The 13,427-nt window shown below is 31.2% G+C and overlaps 1 pseudogene; it reads left to right on the forward strand.

The window, feature by feature from the left end:
* The first annotated feature begins 1,542 nt into the window (after nt 1-1,542).
* On the forward strand, nt 1,543-8,728 carry LOC105798166 (WAT1-related protein At3g53210-like; annotated as a pseudogene).
* The last annotated feature ends 4,699 nt before the right edge of the window (nt 8,729-13,427 follow it).

Genomic DNA, 13,427 nt, shown 5'->3' on the forward strand with positions numbered 1-13,427 from the left:
ATAGTTGTATATGAAATGGAATGGAAAAGTGTTGGTTTTGAATGGCTAAAAGGCATAATTGTATAGGTTGAGTTTGATTAAGTTGAATTGGTATGTTTGGATGCCAAATTGTTGAATATTAGGTTTTTCGATTTGAATTGGTTTATATGTGATGTTTTGGTATGATTTTGAAGTGATCTTGTGCAAGTAAAGGTGTTCAATTATGCACCAAATGTGTAATTGGTTGGTTTGAATTGTGTTCGGTACCAAAAGGCCTAATTTGTGCCAAAAACAGATTCCACACCGTGACATCAAGCGATAGTCATCGGAACAAGACTTGGATTTCAGGCCACGGCATGACGAGGAACCCCCAACATCACAACGAGGCATGTCAGTATATCACGTAATGACAAGGAACCCCCTCACGTCATGGCGTCAAGCTAAAATTTTGGAAATACTACAAATTCGTCTTTGTTCGATTCTAGGTTAATTTTAGAGTATAAGTAGGCTCGTATAAGACCCAAGAAAAGTTGAGTAATGTGAATATGAACTGAAATGGTTATGTTTGTATGATTTATGTTTTACATTGAATGTTATTTTTCTGTAGTTGCTCCGAAAATGACTATAGCATTCCATAGCTCGGACTTGGCAATCGGGTCGGGTGAGGGGGTGTTACATGGGTATAAATGTGAGAATTATGTGTGGCCTAAAATTTGGTATTTGAAAAGTAACCTAATTTTGTTAACTATCTTATTTTGTTTAATAGATAGGTTTTACCAAATTGATGATGTATATTCACATGTGGATAGTTTTATACATATATATAACATAACAAGTTAGTAATGTTATGTTTTATTACTTTGTTTTATGAAAGTACCATTGAGGTTTGCTGCTCAACGTACGGTGTATTTTCTCTATGCACATGTATAGGTAATCCTTGGGAATTTAGGAAGTAGTTCCAGCATCCAAGAAACAATTCCTCGACTTAATAAGGTTTGTAAAGTTCTCTTTTGATTAGTATATGACATGTACCTAGGTTTAAGTTGATTTTAAAAGTACTTGAGGTTATGACGAGCCTAAGTCAACCCAGAGTTGTTCATGAATATTGCATACTTTCATATTCATGGTCCTTAAAAAGCACTTTGGAGTGAAGTTTTACCTCCCAAGAATAAAGAGTGTCTTTGGCATTATATGCACATGTTCATTCCTTGTAATAGCAAGCTTTTTCATCGTGGGATAAGAATTGGTCCTTCTTGTTTCTAATGTCACTAAGCAGACGAAGACATTGAGCATGTTTTATTTCATTGCCCTCATGTTATGGAGGTTTGGCACTTGGTGGGCATCAATACCTAATCATTTTCGGTTATGTATTTTATTAGCATGGTTCTATCCAATTAGCAAGCCGTGCATAGGGGGAACATTTTATGCACCAGCTGGAGCATATGGCTTCATAGGAATATTACTTTATGGAAGCAACATGTTCCATCTTTGGAAAAAATTGCATAGCATATGGCCATATTTTGGCATGTTTGTCTAGCCACTCGTGTGGTACATGATGCTTAGATGGCCTCTCATCAGTCAGATGTGCCCTGCGACAATCACCTGTGTAAGCTACCGTTGGGAAAGTTCAAATGCAACATTGATGGTGCTATATTTGCCAACAGTGGGGCTATGGGTTGGGCTGCACTTGTAAGGAATGATGCATGTGATTTTCTTTGGTGCATCTCTAGCTTTATGAGGAGCAACTTGATCCTTTTATGGATGAAACTCATGCTGCTCATGAGACCCTTTCATGGCTTAGATCTTGGCAAGTGGATGCTATTTTTTTATAAACTAATAGTCAATGCCTTTGGTATGCTCTCTCCCACGACAATTTGGATGTTTCGGACTCGGGTGTGTTGCTTCAAGATTGTTTCCACATTAGTTATCTTTTTCAATTTTTATCCTTTCGTTGGCCTCCAGGGGCGAAGTTAGAAAATTTTTTTAGGGGAACCAAAATTAAATTGTTATTTTTAAGAGCCTATATATTTTTTTTATAATTTTTAAATGATTAAATCAAATTTTTTTATCATTTTTAGGGGACAAAGTATAATTTTACCTTTACTAATTTAAAATTTTAAAATTTATAAAGGGCCTAAATGAACAAATTTTCATTTTAGGGGGTCGGGCCCCTGCCAGCCCCCTAGCTACGCCCCTATTGGCCTCGTAGATGCACTAGTAAAACAACTCACTCTTTGGCAATGGTGGTTTTAGCTCATGTGAACTACTCTAAATCTGTTAGTTGTCATTCTAATTTTGATAGTTTAATCTTTTGATTAATTTTGGGTGACATTAAAAGAAACTAGATTTCAGTGTATTGAGCAAACATGTTGATCTAAGTTTAAATACTCTCATCTTTTTTCCCTTTTATCTTAATTTATTTTTTAATGAGATTTCCTTTGCTAAAAAAACTTGAAGATTCAGAGAAAAGTATAACCCATCCCAAAAGTGTTATCATTAGTGACACCATTTTCATACTGAGTTGAGACTTGCAAAATAGAAATGAATGAACCCTAAATTGATTGAATATATAGATTTTTATCGCTACCAACATAAAATTTAATCATGGTCACTTCGCATTAATTAAATTTATGGCATTCATATGTCTGTATATATAGGAGACAATATCAATATGAAAGCCTAGCATATCTCACTGTGGGTTCACTATGTCTAGGTTTTATATAGATTAATTTTATTCGGTAATTAAAATTAACTGTAAGTCCCTCCATACACCAAGTTGAAGTATAGAATAAAACATCTATTCCTTCATTGCCATGCATATGTATGTGCAGACAAATGTTATCATTGATAAAGATTCATTTACAAGTATATAAAAAGAGGAAAATACAATAGTTTTCTTCTATATTTGTGTGGAATTAAGATGGAAATTTGTGGTTGGACCAATGAAAACCATTAGTATAGCAATAGAAAATGACCCAAGTTAAATTAGATACGAGTACACTTAAACTTTAAAAAAAAATATTTCATATATTTATAAACAACTTTTAGATATACATCTAATATTAATGTTAGATAATGAATATTATATAAAAATAAATAAAGAGTACTAATAAGGAAGACATTGAAAATGAGGGTGGGTTTTCACATTGGTGCATGGCAACACAAGGGGAGCATGATATAGACATGGATGGAGGCTTTTTAAAGTGCAGGATACACATAGATGCATGTGCTCATTAATTTCTGCTTTGGAAAATGCATGTGGAAGCAAATGAGTTCATATCGATAACGACCCAACCTAAACATTTAATGTGTCGACATCTCCCAACTATTTCGCTGTCACCAAACAATTATATAGGTAAAAATATTATAAAAGTTTTTATATTAAAAGTTAGATTGTATTTTATTTTTATTAAAAAATAAATAAATTAGTCTCTGTATATTAGATCAAAAAGAAAATTAATCTTATCACCAAAAAGAAAAAAAAGAAGAGAAAATTACTCCATTCCCACACTACTAACAAGTGGTTTTTGTAATTAATTCACGACACAATTACGAAAATGAGTACCCTTGAAATTTAGGTAGGTGATTGTTGGTAATTTAGAATAAGTTCTCATGACAAATTTGTCCTAGTTATAGAGACGTAGTTAGGAGGCAAGTAGGCCTTTAACCAAATGGTGAAATTCTTATATAAATTTAAGTATTTTAAACATTTAGTTAATTGGAAAAAAAAACATTATATAGAGACTAATTTATCTAGTTTTTAAATCAAATAGAAAACTAATCTTATCACCAAAAAAGAAGAAGAGAAAATTAGTCCCTTTGTGATTACGGGGAAGAACAATTTACTCCATTCTCACACTACTAACAAGTGGTTTTTGTAATTAATTCATGACACAATTACGAAAATGAATACCCTTGAAATTTAGGTAGGTGATTGTTGGTAATTTAGAATAAGTTCTCATGACAAATTTGTCCTAGTTATAGAGGCGTAGTTAGGAGGCAAGTAGGGCCTTTAACCAAATGGTGAAATTCTTATAAAAATTTAAGTATTTTAAACATAGTTAATAGAAAAAACATTATATAGAGACTAATTTATCTTTTTTTATTAAAAAATAGATAAATTAGTCTCTGAATATTAGATCAAAGAGAAAATTAATCTTATCACCAAAAAAAGAAGAAGAGAAAACTAGTCCTTTTGTGATCACGGGGAAGAACAATTTACTCCATTCCCACACTACTAACAAGTGGTTTTTGTAATTAATTCATGACACAATTACGAAAATGAATACCCTTGAAATTTAGGTAGGTGATTGTTGGTAGTTTAGAATAAGTTCTCATGACAAATTTGTCCATAGTTATAGAGGCGTAGTTAGGAGGCAAGTAGGGCCTTTAACCAAATGGTGACATTCTTATATAAATTTAAGTATTTTAAACATTTAGTTAATCGGTAAAAACATTCAAATTTTAATCCCTTTAAAATAAATAATTTAATTTAAGTATTTTTAACATAATATATTTAATTTTAGTTCCAAAATTTTATAATTTTATTTTAATTCTTTTAAACAAAATTTTTAACTTCGCCCCTGTGTCATGGGCTAGAACTTTAGTCTCACAAACCGCGTAACCTTAGGCGGTTTTTTTACTCTGAATCTACCTAACTCTCGCAAAAGTGAGAATTCTCGTAGAGATTCTCTAAGGCACCAAAATATAGTAGAAGCAAAACTCGAGACGAAAGAGCAATGAAGAACAAAAAGATAAAAGAAAATGACACACATCAAGTGTTTGAGTAAATGCTCTCACATATATTCACAACTATGAATGGAAAGGTTATAAATGAGGGAAATGTCTCTATTTATAGTTGAGCTCTCCCAAAATTAACGGTACAGATTGAGCCACATCGATGGTTAAGATTAGAGTCTATCTACAATTGAGAATCGTAAGGGATTTAAACTTTATACAAGCTCATTCATTTGAAATTTATACTATTTTATTAGAGTGTTTCAAAGGCTTAAAATAGATGAATTTCTTAACGTGTTCCATGAATCAAGTCATTTCATTTGAGTCAAATAAGTTTCATTTTATCAATTAACCTCAATTGAACACTCTTTATGCAATCGTCACAAACATTAACCCGTCGCAAGTTGCACCTGATTAATCATACGAGGCTCTGAATGCACTATCATTAATATATCAAAGTTATTGCTTTCTTCTATAAAAATATAGGTTTCACAAGTTACGTTAAATTTGATATTAAATGAAAATACGAGGACCACTAATCTACCATAATTTTCCACAAATTACGTTAATTTTAATATTAAATGAAAATAAATTTGAGGACCACTAATCTACCATGATTTTGGCATAAAATCAACTTTTCCTTTTATATAATTTTGATATTAATTAACTATACAAAGGATACCTGATAGTATAAAATTATTATATGACGAGTGAAAAATAATACAAATATACAAAAGATTTAAAATTTTTAATATATCAAAATTTATATAAAATGTTAATTTTTAAAATAAAATTATAATATAAAAATCTAAAGGGTAATCTACAAAAATAGTCACTTTTGTTTGCCTCATATTACATTTTAGTCACTTACGTTATCGTTTTGTTACGAAGTGGTCACTTTACCGTTAAGCTTCGTTACCCCCCTAATGGTGATCCTACATGGCAGTCCAAATGGGTTTTAAATGCCAACTTGGATGTCTTACATGGCAGTCCAAATTAAATTTATTTAATTAAAAACCTATTTTCATCACAACAACTAGACATCCAAGTTGGCATTTAAAACTCATTTAGACTACCACGTAGGTCTGCGTTAGGGAGATAACAGAGTTTAACAGTAGAGTGGTCACTTCATAATAAAACGATAACGTAAGTAACTAAAACGTAACATTTCAAACATAAGTGACTAAAATGTAATCTGAGGCAAACAAAAGTGACTATTTTTGTAGTTTCTCCAAAATCTAAACATGGGTAAATAAATATTTACTAGTCTTATGATACTTGAGTCAAAATATAAATACTTTTAATAAAGAAATTATATAAAATTAATTATTTATATCTACAAATAATTAATTGAAAACTATAGAAAACAATGAGTTAAGTACCTAGGAGATCCATGTATTATAGGGACTATATCAAATTAGTCACTCTACTATGAAATAGATAAATTTAGTTCTTATATTATTAAAAAGAATCAAGTAGGTTCAAATTATAACAGAGTTAACATTTTTGTATAAAAATATCTTGAAAATTATTTTATTCAATTTTAGTCCAATTCCAAATAAAACATTTTATTTACAAAAGGGAAATCTCAAAATTATACATGAACTTTGATTTAATGTGCAATTGTATACATGAACTTTAATTTGGTGTAATTATACACGTGAATCTTAATTGTGGTTCAAATGTATACTTGAAAGTTTAATTTTGATTTAATCATACACATTTAAAGAAATAAATACATCAATTTATTTTCATATTGGATAAATATAATTATTCATGTATGTAATATATAAACATAAAATGATGTTATATCAATAATTGTGCTAATAATTTACAAAAATTAGATCAAATCAAAATTTCATATATAAAATTGCACAAAATCAAAGTTCATGTGTACAATTACACATTAAACCATAATTCATGTATAATTTTACAACATATTTGGTTGGGGGAATAGAAATGCATTCCCCAATTCAGCGGGCCCACTACCAAATGTGTGTTTGGTTGGCTGTAACAACATTACAGCCTGATTCCATTCAGGCCTTATTACACCCATTGGCCATAATAGCCATTCACTGCCTTCAGCACTGATTAGGGATTCTTTCAGCACCGTTTTTCCTATTTTCCATTTTCTGCCCTCAGCATCTTCTCCTACGTTTCCCTTTTTTTTCCATTCATTGCAGAGGTAATTTTTTTCCTTCTTTCGTTTGGCTACTTAGAAATTGAAGCAAAGGCTTTTCTGCCCAGGTTCATCTTCTTCTTCGTTTATTTTCTTCATTTTATCATGAACGAAAAACTCTTTGCTTAAAACCCATTTCTTGGGTTAGGGCAAGGAAGAACATTTTTTCTTTTCTTTCTACTCTTAACTCCACAACAACCTGATCTGGAATATTTTACAGGTGAGTTTTGCTTCACCTCTAATCTGGAATATTTGTTATATTATTCACCAAAATAAACCTCATCCACTTCCTTTGTCTTGATCTGAATCTTTTGTTCTCCTAATTTTGATTCTTTTTAAAGTATTTCATTTTTAGTTCAAGATATATGATTTCCATTGGGCTTTTCTTTGTCTGATTCTATTGCATGTTCAATTGAACAGATGAAAAGTTCTCTTCTTGTTCTTTGACTATTTTTCGAATGGCTTGTGATTTTGACTAGTTGAGTTTTCTTTATTTGCATTTCTTGATTTTTTTGTAATGATAAAATTGTGGGTTTTAATATTAAGAGGATATTAACATGAAGTTTATGTTTTGGTTTCTATATTGAATTAAGTTGATGTTTTTCTTTAGAGGATTTTTTTATTTCTCTGGTTTGTTTTACAGGAAAAAGAGACCAGCACTGACCATTTATTTTCAGATACAATTCTTCTTTCTTGGATTTATAGGGTATGAATCATTTCTGGACAAATTATCCAGTTTTTATATCAATCAATGAAGTTATTTACTGATATTTCTGTTTTGCTAGAATTTTGAATCAAGGATTTTACATATTTCGCTTAGACAACAAATAGCCTTCATTGGCTTCTGCTACTGAGAATTCTGTCCCAGCTGTGACTTTTATCATGGCTGCCTTACTTAAGTGAGACATAGACCCCTATTACATACACACCGTGTAAATATCCGATACTGATTTGCTTATTTTCTCTAATTTCCAAGGATCATAATTGTCTTTTTCTTTGAAGGATGGAACTAGTACACTTGGATCGTAAAGATAGAATAGTCAAGGTGCTAGGGACTATTGCTTCAGTAGCTGGATCGTAAAGTCTTCACTATTTTCTATGCGGTCAGTATCGACAACCTTAAAATGTTTAAAACCCCTACAGTTTAATCCTTGAAATTGTTGAGTTTACGGTTTTCCTTTGAAATGATTGGAAAGTGCTTGATGTGGTGCAGGGACTCGTAGCTTCAGCAATGGTGTTTGCTATACAAATATATGTTGTTGATAGAGGAGGCCCTTTGTTTGTCTCAATGTATTTGCCTCTGCAAACCTTACTTGCGGCTTTAATAGTTACTGTTACATTGGGTGAAGAATTCTACTTGGGAGGGTAAGCCTTAACTTTTAACCCATACATTGTTGTCGACAATCATACTTTGCAGGGTTGGAGTGACATTGAATATAGCTTGCAAAATATGTGAAACTTGCAGGGTAGTAGGAGCAGCATTGATAATAGCTGGATTGTATCTGGTTATCCTAGGAAAAAGTGAAGAGAGCAAGTATCTGTTTGAAAATGAACCAATTTATTCGATTAATCGAAAATAATGACATGGAATCCACCTTCATTCTACCATCATTGGAAATAAATTGCAAAGCTGAGGCAAATGGATGAATTTTCATATTAGCTCCATGGCAAAGTCAATCATCCAATCCACACTAATGCCATTTGAAGCAGCTTGCTGCTATTGAAATTGAATGATGGGTGTCGAATCCACCAATATAAACCTACACCTAATTTTGTAAATTTAAGCAGTATAGGGAGTAAGGTCGATCCCTCAGAGATTGAGTTTACTGCAAATTGTTGCTCTATTGACCAGATTTATGTCGGGGCAGTTGTCGTGCTCAAGATATTAGGGGGAGGATAAAATCGAAAACCTGGAACCTGAAATAAATAAATAAAACGCGTAAAAAGTAAAAGTTGAAAATGAAATAATAAAATGTAGTTAAATCAATTTAAAGAAAAATTAATTAGAATAAGCTCAGCTTTAGGCACGGATTTTTCCTCGTCTTTAAATTGATCCTCGAAATTAGATGAACTCATCTTCTCCAATAAGCTAGTTATAGCCACCAAGGACGCCTCGGACACCAACTCTTCCTTGTGTAAATTAGTTATGAAACGTCCAATAACTAACCTTTACCGATCGAACAACCACGAAATGTTCGTGATTTAGAACTCCGGTAGCTTTGCGTTCTAGAAGAGCCTAGCTCGAACCAATGTCCTCAACCGCGTGGGACATTTAAATCCGGTTACTACTTCCCTTGACGGAACCAAACAACTATCTCCACTTGGCACGCCAATGTGTTCACAGAAAACCGATTAGAAACGTTCATTTCGGAATTCCAACTGTACGTCTAACCACATTAAATCAAATGACGTCTTTTTGACATAATGTTGATCTGACTTTGTGAGTTGACAAAATCATACTCTTAATCCGAAGAAATAATAAGTACTGGAATTTAGGAGTTAAATCGCTCGGGTTCGTAACTCACGGGTTTTGACGAGGCTAATTCCGACTTAAAGCTGAAAATGGGTTTAGTTGGCTAAGGTTTGAGGCATGTTGGTATTGGAATAATTAAATAAGGTAAAATGGATGAAAGGAATGGGAAGCATGATTTAATTTGGGAGGGCTGAAATTTTGGTGGTGAAATAAAGTAATAAAGTGAATTAGCTACTGGAGATGGAAAGAAAGTTTGAAAAGGAAATTGAAAATGGTTTAAGTGGTAACAAGCTGGAAAATTAGGAATTGAAAGTAAAGGAAACTAAAGACAACAAATAAATTTGTGAGAAAAGAGAGAATGTATTGAAAGATGAATGCTTGATATTTCAATTAATGATTAAAATGAACAAATGTAGCCTCTATTTATACTAGTGGCCTTGCTAAATTAAGAGCCAACTAGTATAGAAAATCAAGGAAAATATTCCATAATATAAAAAATATCCCAAAATAATCTCCCACTAAGTCAACAATTTCAGCTAATTATTCTTGGAAAAATTCTGCTTTGGCCCTCCTTCTTTGCTTCTTTCTTCAATCTAGCCCAATTGTTTCCTTTTTCTTCTATTTATCACCAAATTGCATTCCTGCACAAAATTCAATAAATATGGCAAAATTAGTGGTGCATTCTCATAAATTAACCAATTTAATTACATAAAATATGTAACTTTAGCATTTAATCATTGAAGGACAACAAACGTGAATGATGGAGTTTCCAACAATTGAAATCGGGAAAAGAAAAGTTGAATTGTTTTGATCAACATGCATTATGGATGACATATGAAATAATTTTTTATTATTAATTCTGAATGGAACACAAAGGGTGCCTTCTCTGAGCTTTAACAACCATGCTTATGTATTTATTTATGTTTATTTGACCCTGTTGGTTTGGATCATCATTTTGTGAAGAAATTCAATGGTAATGTTGTAACTTTTTGATGTTGTAAAATTTTATAACATATGGATTATGTTATATAAATTAATGAAATCATGTAACCTTTTGTTAATATATGAATATTATATTTATGTAAAATATAATTCTCAAATTATTTATTACTTCTAATATTTTTTTGGAGAATAATTAAATTATTTGATTCACTAATGATATTTTAGCACATTAAATATGTATTGCGGTTTAAAAATAATAAATGAGATTATATATTATTTTTATATTATTATATATTATGATTTTAGTAAATTCATATAAGAATAATTATATTAAGAATTTTATTAAATTATATTTAATAATAATTATGTTAAAATATGATTAAATTATTTATCATTTATATTAATAATTTTATTAAAATTTAATAACAATAATAATAATCATCTACCTAAAAAATTTTTGCTAAGGGTATTCTAGTCATTTTAGTTTTTTTCCTTATGCTATTACAACATCATTCCATTCAACCAAACACAAGGATACTATTACAGTTCTATTCCATTCCATTCAACCAAACAATTGAATTACTATTACAGTTCTATTCCATTACAGCTCTATTCAATTACAGCTCTATTCCATTACAGTGAACCAAACGTGCCATTAGTATTTATCCCTTTACAAAACTATAAAACCTTTAAAAATATTAACTTTGTTAAACATTAAATTATATTTTTTAAACCATAAATTTTAACTATTTTCCAATTTGATCTTATTGATTCTTTTTAATTGGTCCTTTTAATAAAAGAACTAATTTGATACTGTCTCTATAATACATGGATTTTCTAGGTACTCTCACCGAAAACAATGAGTGAAATAATTATTTATAATTTTTTCTTGGGATAAATCTAGAAGCGCATATGAACTTTGGTTCAATGTGCAATCCTATACATGAACTTTGATTTTGTGTAATTTTATATATGATATATTAATTTAATTCAATTTTGCAAATTACTAACGCAATTATCGATATAGCACCATTTTAAGTATACATATTGAATCAAAATTAAAGTTTCATATATACATTTGAATCACAATCAAAGTTTCATGTGTATAATTGCATGAATCAAAGTTCATATGCAATTTTAAGATTTATCTCTTTTTCTTATTTAAATTGGTGTTACCGAATTGACATTACACTCGAGTTGCTAGGCAATATTAATAAAAAAAACTTACCATGCGAGCTCTATTATGATGAATATACCTTTCACTTGGACTTTGTATACAATTAAATTTGTCTTTTTTTTTAACAATACCATTATAGGTTCTGATCATATCTGCTTTATTTGATGCAATGTCTAGAACTACTCATAGCCCCACCCAACTTATAAATAGAAAAATAATGTGTTTCAGTACACTCGAACTCATGTCCTCCTACATAAACAACATACTCATGCTAATAGAAAATTTGAGGGGTATAGTAGATAAATCTAGTTAATACATATTAATATAATATTTTAACCAATCGATGTGATTTTTTTTATGGAAATAAAGTTTAAATATATAAGATTTGAATGCTGTATAGTCTGTCCAATCCAAAGATCATAAAGAACGATATCCACGAGTTGTAATCTCCAATATCAAAGTCCACCTCCATGAATATGATTCAGTAGCCATCGTATACTGTTCATTCATAAATGAAAATAGTAGACCCCCTTTTTCCTTTTTAGATTAATTGGAAAAGATGTATTTTAACTTTAAAAGCTTATGATTTTCTCGACGGAAATGAAGTTTAAACACTACAATGATTTAAAAAACTTCTTTAAATATTATTATATCTCCAAGTAATATTAAAAAATTAAAAATAAATTAAAATAGGTATAATAACATTTTTGGTCCTCCAAGTTAAAAAAAAAGTCATTTTAACTCTTCATTTAATTTTTAACCCTTGAACATATATATTTTTGTTAAATCACCTAAAATATATAAATTAAGATTTACAACAACCGGAGGATTTACAAGAAAAAGAGAAAATTGTTGAATAGTCCCTGACATCTAAATCGTTATTGTTTCGTCAAGTTAGTTCATACAATATGTAAAAACCCAAATTTGCCTGGCCCACATATATTTCAAAAAGAGAAAAATAAATAAATAAAAATAAAAAATAATAGTGAAGGCCAATAGCAGTTCATTTACAAACCCGAATCAACTAAACCTAAATGAACCCCAAACCCAATTTTCATAAACCCGAATAAATGCCCAAATACATAGCCCAGTTTATTTTAGCCCAAAAATAACCCAATTATAATGGCCCAAACGACCCAAATTCAGAAACCCTAGGGGTTTCTAGATTGTTCTGGTGCAGAAGCAATAGTGGACTCCTACTTTTGCGCAGTAGACGAGCCCAACACAGACTTCACGCGTGCATCACCACCGGGCGCGTGCACGTGTGTGCCTCTATTGCTCCAGGCTGGTAGAGTACCTGCAAATACATACGAAAAACAACAGCAAAGGATAACAGAAAAACCGAGGGAATAACAGATGGGATTTGGAGGATTTTATTTTATTTATTTATTTTTGTAATTTTGGCTATAAAAAGGCCAAGACGAATACTGTAAAGGGGGTACGGAGATTTGAAATTGAAAATCAGAGAAAAAATTTCAGAATACGAAAGGTGATTCAAACTTTTACTTTGTTTTTGTTTTCATCTTTTAATATCTTTTTTCTGTGTTTCGTGTGATTGATTGTTCGAAAAGGAATAAAAGAAAGAGATTAGTGAGTAAAGAAGTACCTGATTGCCGGATCGTCGGCCACTCCGTCATAATCGGAGTTGGGAGAGATCGAAGACCTCGAGTGGTGGTTCTTGAGCAGCAGAAGAATACACTCTCTGTTAGGTTTTTTTTTAAAACAAATGAAAGAGGGTTGTTGTTTTTAGGGTTTTTTTAGCCTATGAGCACGGTAATAAAACGCTGTCGTTTGAAGTCAATACGATGACTTCGAAACGGCGTCGTTTGAAGGCCTAGCTTCGCGTGGTGATCCGATCCCGGGACAGGATCCGCACATTCTGGTTCGTTGGATTATTTGCGCAACAAGTCCCTCTTTGCTTTGATTAATTTCAATCTGAT

Source organism: Gossypium raimondii, chromosome 9 (genome assembly GCF_025698545.1).
Source record: "Gossypium raimondii isolate GPD5lz chromosome 9, ASM2569854v1, whole genome shotgun sequence".
NCBI lineage: Eukaryota > Viridiplantae > Streptophyta > Magnoliopsida > Malvales > Malvaceae > Gossypium > Gossypium raimondii.